The sequence below is a fragment of the Lathyrus oleraceus genome, chromosome 7 (genome assembly GCF_024323335.1).
Source record: "Lathyrus oleraceus cultivar Zhongwan6 chromosome 7, CAAS_Psat_ZW6_1.0, whole genome shotgun sequence".
Taxonomy (NCBI): Eukaryota; Viridiplantae; Streptophyta; class Magnoliopsida; order Fabales; family Fabaceae; genus Lathyrus; species Lathyrus oleraceus.
Window position 1 is genome coordinate 347,805,760 of NC_066585.1, and position 9,226 is coordinate 347,814,985.

At 35.5% G+C, this 9,226-nt stretch overlaps 1 pseudogene; it reads left to right on the forward strand.

The window, feature by feature from the left end:
* The first annotated feature begins 8,039 nt into the window (after window positions 1-8,039).
* Window positions 8,040-8,989, forward strand: LOC127103767 (histone deacetylase 15-like; annotated as a pseudogene).
* The last annotated feature ends 237 nt before the right edge of the window (window positions 8,990-9,226 follow it).

Here is a 9,226-nt window from a genome sequence, read left to right on the forward strand (position 1 = left end):
CTTGCGAGATCCCCCGATCTCCAAACGCAACGCTGCGGCTGAATGTGTTCTGCAAATGTGACTCCCAAACCCTCAAGAACACACCAGTTCTTGAAGGACAAACCAGTAGGTTTTTCCTAGAAACCCCCTTCAATCTTCGACTCAGCTAGATCCTCGATCGTTCCACTGCAAACCACAGCTAGATCCTTGATCGTACCACTGAACGTTATCTCAATGCTTCTTTAATCCAAAGAACAAGAATTGTTATGTGTAAATGTTCTTGAAGAAAAGTGATTGAGAAGATGAAGAAGATGAAGTCTCTTTCAGGTTTCTATGTGCTCACAAACAATTGCTCCAACACTGCTTTTGATCTGTGTTCAATTGTTTTCCCTTAATGAATTCGTTGCATCCATCTACTTTTGAAACCTGTTCTTATATGCTGCAAAAACAGTTGCTGTTATGACTTAAAACAACTTTGTGTATTGATGCATGGGAGTGTGTATCGATACATACTGTAAGTTGTGTGAATATTTGGTGAAATCAATTACTCATGTATCGATGCATAAGTCGTGTGTATCGATGCATGTGATTTTTACACTGATATGTATCGATGCTTAATGCTCATGTATTGATGCACAGGCAGTCTCAAGTAGTCCTGTATCGATGCAGGAATCGTGTGTATCGATACATAGAGTTTTTGGCCTTCCATGTATTGATGCATGGCTCGTATGCATCGATGCATACTGAACAGAAATTGTTTTGTGATTAATCACAGGTTACATGTATCGATGCAAAGGCTCATGTATTGATACATACTGATATAAAATGCATTTTAATAGTTATTTTAAGGGAATTTTCAATGTAGATTTATATGTATGTTTATGCAACAGTAAAGTAGGATGAAGGACAAAGTAAGAACACAAATGTATCATGTAATGCAATGCACAACTAATTTGGATGATGATCACACAATTTGCTATCATTAAAAGTTAATTCAAGTTAAAGAATTCTTTCACATATTTGATCAAATATTTCAAGGTAAACTTCATATTACATCATCTTACACATATATGATCCTCCATGAGTCCCAAAAGTCAAGAGAATATCAATCTAGCAAGTTGGTTCATGGTTGTTGACCAGAGAAAGTCAACTGATCAAAACTCAGGTTCCCTAGACCCTATCTCCTACAATTTTTGTCATATGAAAATGATTCCAAGATAAAATTTATTCAAAATGACATTCCAAACAACTCCCATGTTGAGTTCAAGAGCTAGTTTTGCTTGGAAAGTCATTTTTTATGGTGAAAGATTATAGGTCATGTTGTCTAAACCCTAATTTGGAGGTCAACCTCCCAAGACCATAACTTGCTCAATGTTTATGATATGAAAGACATTCTAATTCCATGATCAAATTTAAGATGTCTACTTCAACTTTGATGATTGAAGGAAGTTCAAATTCAACTTTCAAATGCATGTGCCAAGAGGAAACATTATAGGTCATTTTGGGCCATTACCATTGAATAAGTGATTTTCCTCAACTTATAAAATGCATAACTCCTTCATGCCAAATTGAAGGAGGTTTTAAAGAGACACAAATTTTATGAAGGAACTTGTTTCATTTGAAGTCCATAGAAAAAGTTATTCAAGGTGGAAGAAGTGAACATTTGACTTGGGACTTAGAAAATTTTCAAATATGTTTGATTTCCCAAACTTCCACCTCAAAATTCATCATGATCCAAGCTTCAAATGAAAAAGTGTTCAACAATAAAGTTGTTTCCCTTGATCCCACCTTTCGAAAAAGTTAAACATCATCCCATTTGGATCAAAATTAAAGGACTTGCACATGAGTGCAATGTGAGGTACCATTTGGAAGAATTTCATGATCCGATTCAATTCACCAATGCATGGCTTAATGAAACACTTTCAGCATGACCTATTCATGAATTTGGACCTTTACAAATTACTTTTTAGGATTTATGCACACCCATGCTATCTTATGAAGAAACTTGCTATTTTGGAATTTTGGAATGGAAGTGTGTAAACCACACGTGCATTGGCTATAACTAGAGAAATAATGTGATCAGAACTTCATCAACACCTTGCCCAAGCTTTTCCAGACCAATCCATACCCTCGATCGCGTAGAGTTTCTAAGGATTTCTTTTGAAATCGAGCTTGAACTTAATCTTCTATTTGGAAGTTCAAACTCCAAAAATTTACTTCCCTTTTCATCTCAATTGGTTTTTGCAAGCAAGAGGAAGAGAAAGCAAGCAATCCAGATCAAGATCAAGTGAATTTGAATAACTTGAAGGTGATTTTTTAGAAACTTCATCTCTTCGATTCTCTCTCAATTCTTCACCATTCATTGTGATTTTTGGTTGGCTGAAGTCCTCCAATGTATGCAAGAACATTGAGTTGCTTTGAGATCAAATCGAAGCAACTCAGTTCATGATCCTCAAAATTTCAAATCCCTGTATCTTTTTATATACTTGGAATTGGAGAAAATTGAGGCGAGATTCGTGCTCTTGAGCATTTTCCTTCAAATTAGTGTATTCACTTTTCATTTTTCATGAAGTTGAGCTTGAACTAGACCGGTGGTGATCACCGGAGCTATGGCTCCGGTGGTGCATTGGCAAATTCCAATTTTGACCCTAAGATCCCTCATGCTATCTCATCATATGCATTGGTTTTGGGATCACACTTTGGCATCCTCCTTGCCCCTCATTTATTAGGTTTGCATTGGGAGAGATCACCAAGCACTTTTTGATTATATCATACTTTTTTTCATTATTTACTAACCAAAATACCAAAAATATTTCAATGTATAGTTTGTTGCTTTTGTAGATAGTATGTGTGTTCACCCATGCTCAATCAAGCTCATATCTAGGGTTTAAGACCCTCAATGCAAGGAGATAAATCAAGAGATGGTTTACATTGACTCTAGACGTCATATATGGATCCCCATGGTATTCACATTTTATTTTGATCAAGAATTCATCAAGAGTTTGAAGCTTGTTTGCCTTGGAAGCCCTAATTCATCTAGGTATCTTGTATGACTTTTGTAGCGGTAAATTCATGACAATCAAGCTATGGATAAGCTAGACGTCAAATAAATTAGAGTCGCCACCGCACTTTTATTGTTTCCAAGGGAAAAGGGAAAAGTACGAACAAAACCCAAAAAATAAGAAGTTTTCAAATCAAAACTAATAAAATGCCAGAGATTACAGGTAAGGGGGTTGGTTACGCAGAGGGAAGGTGTTAGCATCCAAAGTGTCCTAGGTACTCCTAGGGAGCCCTTTTTTGTGTGCATATGTATTTTAGTACAAAAGATGTTGGCAATAAATAGAGTGGAGGGATGAGAAAAGAATTCATTCATTATATTTTTGTGTTTGACAAGACCTTCGGACTTGTGCCCACGTACCAACATGAAAATGAGAGATCAAAACCTCGTAGTTTGTGGTATCAATTTCAAAGTGAGTGCGTTGCTTTTAACAAAATTTTAAGTTTAACAAAGGAAAAAGAGGCCTAGAAATGGTTTGAATGAGTGTTAGTTCTTTTTGTCTTTTGAAATTTTAAGTCAAGTATATTTAAGTTTATTTACAAATTTAATTAAGAAAAGAGTTTTGAAAATGCAATGGCATAAGGCCAAAGTTTCTAATTTGCAATATGGTTAAGGTTTAGAAAAAACAAACACAAGCAAATAAGATTTTAAAAGGAGGGAGAGATTTTGAAATTAAAGAAATGGGGGGAGATGAAGAGACTAATCCTAAGCAAAATTTAAAAGTTAAGAGTTGAAAAGATCTGACCAATGGGCTGCAATCAAATAGACAAGAATGTCATATAGAAACCCAAACTTCCCTTGGACTTTAGAATCAAGCAATATCAATACACAAATATAAACTTGAAGATCAAGGCATCAAATAATGATAGCCACATCCAATCTTAGCAACTCCATGATATTCTTCAAGATTTCCCATGTAAGAGATGACTTCAAAGATGGCCTTAGGCACAGGTTCAAAATAACAGTTTCACTATAATCATGTTGTAGATGAACTCAAATAGATCTTCAATATTGTAGCATATGAATGTTCACTTCACAAGCACTTGATTTCATGAAGGTTGGCATTGGCCAAGTCCTTTGCATAGGGAGTGTTGCCTTATGAAATCAATATTGTAGGGTTTTTGTTCTTATTATGTATATTAAGGTCAAAAGACCACACAAACAAACAAGTATATGCATACACAAAATAACACAAAATATGGTCCAAATGGACAAAGGGAAAATGACATTAAAGTAAATAACTTGAATGGTATGAATAATGGCAATGGATAAAGCTTAAAAAATTAAAGTGCATCAAAGTAAATGACTTGAAATTAAATGTTAGTTGTTAGTTGATTAGAAGTTAGTATTGTTTTTGCTTTGTTTTTGTTTAAGTCATTCTTTGGAGAACACTCAACCCACTTATCACAAGCATGGATCCTTGAACCAAGACATCTTCCAAAGGAAGTAAAAAAGGCAAAGTTTCCACACAATACCATGAAAGAGGGGAGACTTACAATCTCACTAACTAGAATGCTATGCCTTTTGTGTTAAAATTTAGCGCTATGTTAAGCAATCGTAATTGGACTTATGTAGAATTCACAACTATTTGAGGTCGGGCAATAGAGTTTTGGTGTTAATACATGTTAGAGACATAGTATAATGGATTATGCTCATGAAACATACCACACACAAAAAGAATATGCAAAGTGGGCGACCTAATCTCATCCATACTTATGTTGATTTTGCAATCAACTAGCCTTAGGATATAGAGGTATTATAGGTCCATGACATGAATGCATAAAGAAGGGGAATGAGATGAAGAGGAAGGGGAAATGGATCGAACACATATTGGACAAAGGAGGACTTTTACCAAGTTAAGATCATTCATTCATTTTGGGAGATGGAATGTACATTCCATCAATCCTCTAAATCTAATGATCTTAACCTAACAAAGTCAAATCAACCTTGACCAAGGCCCAACAACACAAGTCAAACTCACAAAGTTAATTAAAATGGCTCTACACAATTTATTTGGCATTTAATCACTCAAAAATAATAAAAATAATGCATTAAATTAAATATTTCTTGTCAAATTCCTAAAACCTCATAGAAACACCAAATAAATGGCCATGAGATTTATCATAGGTCAAACAAGGTCAAAGGACCTTGGAGAAAAACTTTCAGAATTTTTGGACACTTAAAACTATATTTTAACAATTAAAAATATTCATAAAATCAATTAAATCAAGAAAAATATTACTAATGATCCCAAAAATAATTTTAATTCAGAAAATGAAAGAGGGTCAAAGGACCTTGGTGAAACTCTCATATTTTTTGGATCAATATTAAATTTAATATTAATTAATGAAAATAAAAGAAATAGAATGCAAATTAATTAAATCAGAAAAACGTGGACCACTTGGTCTCCCTCATTAATTGAGGAGGCAAATCAAGTGGTGGAAAACACGTGTTCCATGATATGCTTGAGTCAGCGTGCCACAAGTCTGGTATTCAAAAGCAACATTCAAGATTAAAACGATTTGAATTGATCTAATGGCTCAGAACACATCCAACACATCATCGGAGCAAAGTGTCGGTCATCTTCTGCGATGACCCTGGCCGGACTAGTTCTCTCATCACCATCACACAAATGAAAAAGGAGGACATGATCTTAACGAAAATCACCTTAATTTAACCTAACACCAAGTATATTAAGAGATACATGAAGTTGAATTTTGAGGTGTATGAACTGAGTTGCTTCGATTTGACCTCAAAGCAACTCAATCTTCTTGCCTACATTTGTAGGACTTCAGAAAACCAAGGATCCAAGAGAATTGATGAGAGTTGAGGGAGAACCTAAGAAAAGAAAAATATGGAAAAATACCTTCAATGCTGTGCAGAACTGGATCTCTCTTGCTTCAATTTGTGCTTGATCTTGCTTATGGATCTTGCAGAAGTAGATTAGGAATGGTACAAGGCTTTGGATCCTGGAGTTCTTGAATCTCCAAAAAGTGAGATTCAAACTCAAATTTCAAGTGAAATTTATCAGGTTTTCCTTTGAATTGTGAGGGTTCAATGGTTGGAGACAAAGCTGGCGCGCAAGGTCCTTCAAACTGATGCAATGGACCTCTATTTATAGAAAAATGTATGTGATATTTGCACATTTGAAAATGTTTCCAAAATTGGCAATGTGAAGTGCACGCTTGCATGGGCATATACAGGCCCGTGAAGCAACTCAATTAGTCCAAATGCAAGTGAAATGAAGTCTGAATGAGAATTGTGATGCAAGGCAAAGATGTATTGATGTTTGAAACATGATTCTTGCCAACTGATACAACCCTGTTCAAGCCATGCACATACCCCTCAAACTTTTTCCAAAATGAATGAATTTAGACTCTTTGGAAAGGTTAGATGAATAGGAACAACTCTTATGTTGAACATTTTTCCATTTGGAACTTGTAAAATGGTGGATTTTTAGGTGGAAGTTTGGAAATTTCAACATGTCAAAATATTTTCTAAGTGTCAAGCCATATGTTCAATTATTCCACCTTGGCTAACTTTTTATGCGAGCTCCTAATGAGAAAAGTGTCTTCATCAAAGTTGTATATATTTAAATAACCTTAAAAATGGTCACCAATTTGATATCATTTGGGTTTGGGATGAATGAGTTGTGCATTTTTGAAGTTGAGGAAAATCACGTGTTCAATGGTATTGGTCCAAAATGACCTATAATGTATCCTCATATCACATGCTCAGGAAAGTTGAATTAGGTCTTCCTCCAAACATCCAAGTTGAAGTAGAAACCTTTAATTTGATTTTGAAACTTGGAAATCTTTCATATTATAAAAATTGAGCATGTTATGGCCTTGGGAAGTTGACTTTCAAATTAGGATTTAGACAAAATGACCTATAACGTTTCAACATAAAAAATGACTTTCCAAGAATAACTATCTCTAGACCTAAACATGAAAGTTGTTTGGAATGTCATTTAGAGTAACGTTTCTCTTAGAATCATTTTCATATGATGAAAATTGTAGGAGATAGGGTCTAGGGAGACCCAATTTTGATTAGATGAATTCATCTGGCCAACCACCATCAACAAACTTGCTAACATGCAATTCTCTTGACTTTTGGGACTCATGGGAGATAATATATGCATAAGATGATGGAATTTGAAGTGTCCCTTGAGATATTTGATAAATTGGTAAAGAAGCTTGTTGAAGAAGTTACTCAAGATACCCAGATAAACTAGGGTTTCCAAGGCAAACCAACTCCAAACTCTTGAAGAATTCTTCATCAAAATAATATGTAGACATCATTGGGACTCATATATGATGCCTAGAACCATTGTGGATCATTTCTTGGTTGAGATTTTAGCAATTAGGTTCTTAAACCCTAGATGTGAACTTGATAGATCAATGGTGATCATGAGTCCTCCCTACAAAAGAGTTAGACAAATACAAAGACATATTTTTGGTATTTTAGTTAGTACAGATGATAAAATAACAAGTATGATACAATCACATGGTGCTTGGTGATCTCTCCCAAAACAAACCCAATGAAAGAGGGATAAGGAGGATGCCAAGGTATGATCCCAATGCTAATGCATATGATGAGGTAGCATGAGGGATCTTAGGGTCAAAATTGGGGTGAAGGTTAAAATCTTCGTATCGACTCAATAGAATGGGCTTAAATAACAACAAAGAGAAACAAATTTTGGTCCCTAAGAGACCTCATGATGCATATGATATGAATCTTAAAATAAATCTTTGTGGAGAAATGTTGCCACAAAGGAAAAGAATCCGGAGAGACTGAAAGTCTGTCATACCCCAATTTTGTCCGGGTAAAAAAATCTTTCACCAGCATTTACAACCAGAGAGTATGATGCATGAACTCAAAACTTAGGGATATTTACCTGATCAAAGCTTCGTAAACCCCGACACTAAAAAATGGATGCTAATAACGGCCTTACTGTTAACAATGTTTTTGGATTATTTTCATGGTTACCAAAGTATTAGAAATGAATGCTAATAACGGCCTTCACAAGCAGGCCACTGATGTGTCTAATGGAAGAGGCGAGAGCTCGCTTTCGCATTCCAACGCCAGTAAGGCACGACCTAATGCTAAAAGGGTTAGGGTACATATGAAGAAGGAACTAACTTTTTAAATACATGTATGAAAATAATATGTTGTTTGAGGAGGACGACGAGAAGGATAATGATTGGGAACCGTGTCCGATGGAGAAGTTTGTTGAAGTTGTCAAGTGGTTCTATAAGAACTGTACTATGAATAACCTAGACAATAATATCTGCTGCGAAGTATGTGGGGATCATAAAGGTTCTAAAATCCTAATATTCGGGCATTTTGCGTCACCCTTTGCATAAAATGGAGGTATGAATGAGATCCACCTAAGTATAAAAGCAATGAGAGATTTTGACCCCCAAGAATCAGCTGCAAACAATTCTATGACAATTGGTTTTGATGAAAGAATGTGGTTACATGCAGAAGTTGAAAAAGAAATTAATCCACACCCTGAAAGGCCAGATCGACTTCGAGCAATTGTGGCTCATCTCACAAGAGCTGGTGTATTTCTAGAGAGATGCTATCCAATTCTTGCTAGAGAAATCACTCAAGAAGATATTACGATGGTTCATTCTTCATAGCATATTGGATCTGTGGAAGCTACGAACAAGTTAATGTCTAGTTATTTCACTTTCGACACATACGCCAGCAAGTTAAGCATGTGCTGCTAGGCTTGCAACTAGGTTAGGTATTAATCTAGCATCATCAATTGTTTCTGGGTGTGTCGAAAATGAATTTGTTTTGGTTAGACCTTTTGGTCATCATGCTGGTATAAAAAATGTGATGGGCTTTTGTCTTCACATTAATACAACAGTGGTAGCATTGGCGGCTTAGGTTGCAGGGGCTAGGAAAGTTCTAAGTTTAGATTGGGAGGTTCATCACGATTAGGATGACTTGAGGGACCCGCATTGCATGCAACGACCATGATGCAATGTGAGACATCAAGAAAAGTCGCAACCGTCATTTAATGGATGTGGATTTTCGGTTACAAGGTTTACCGTTCATGTTTGTCCAAATACCACAATTTGATCTTCGCAATTTTTCTAGACCAAAGGAAAATAGATTTTTAATGCGCAAAAATATAAACCTAATTCAACTCCAAAATGTTATTACAGTGGATACATT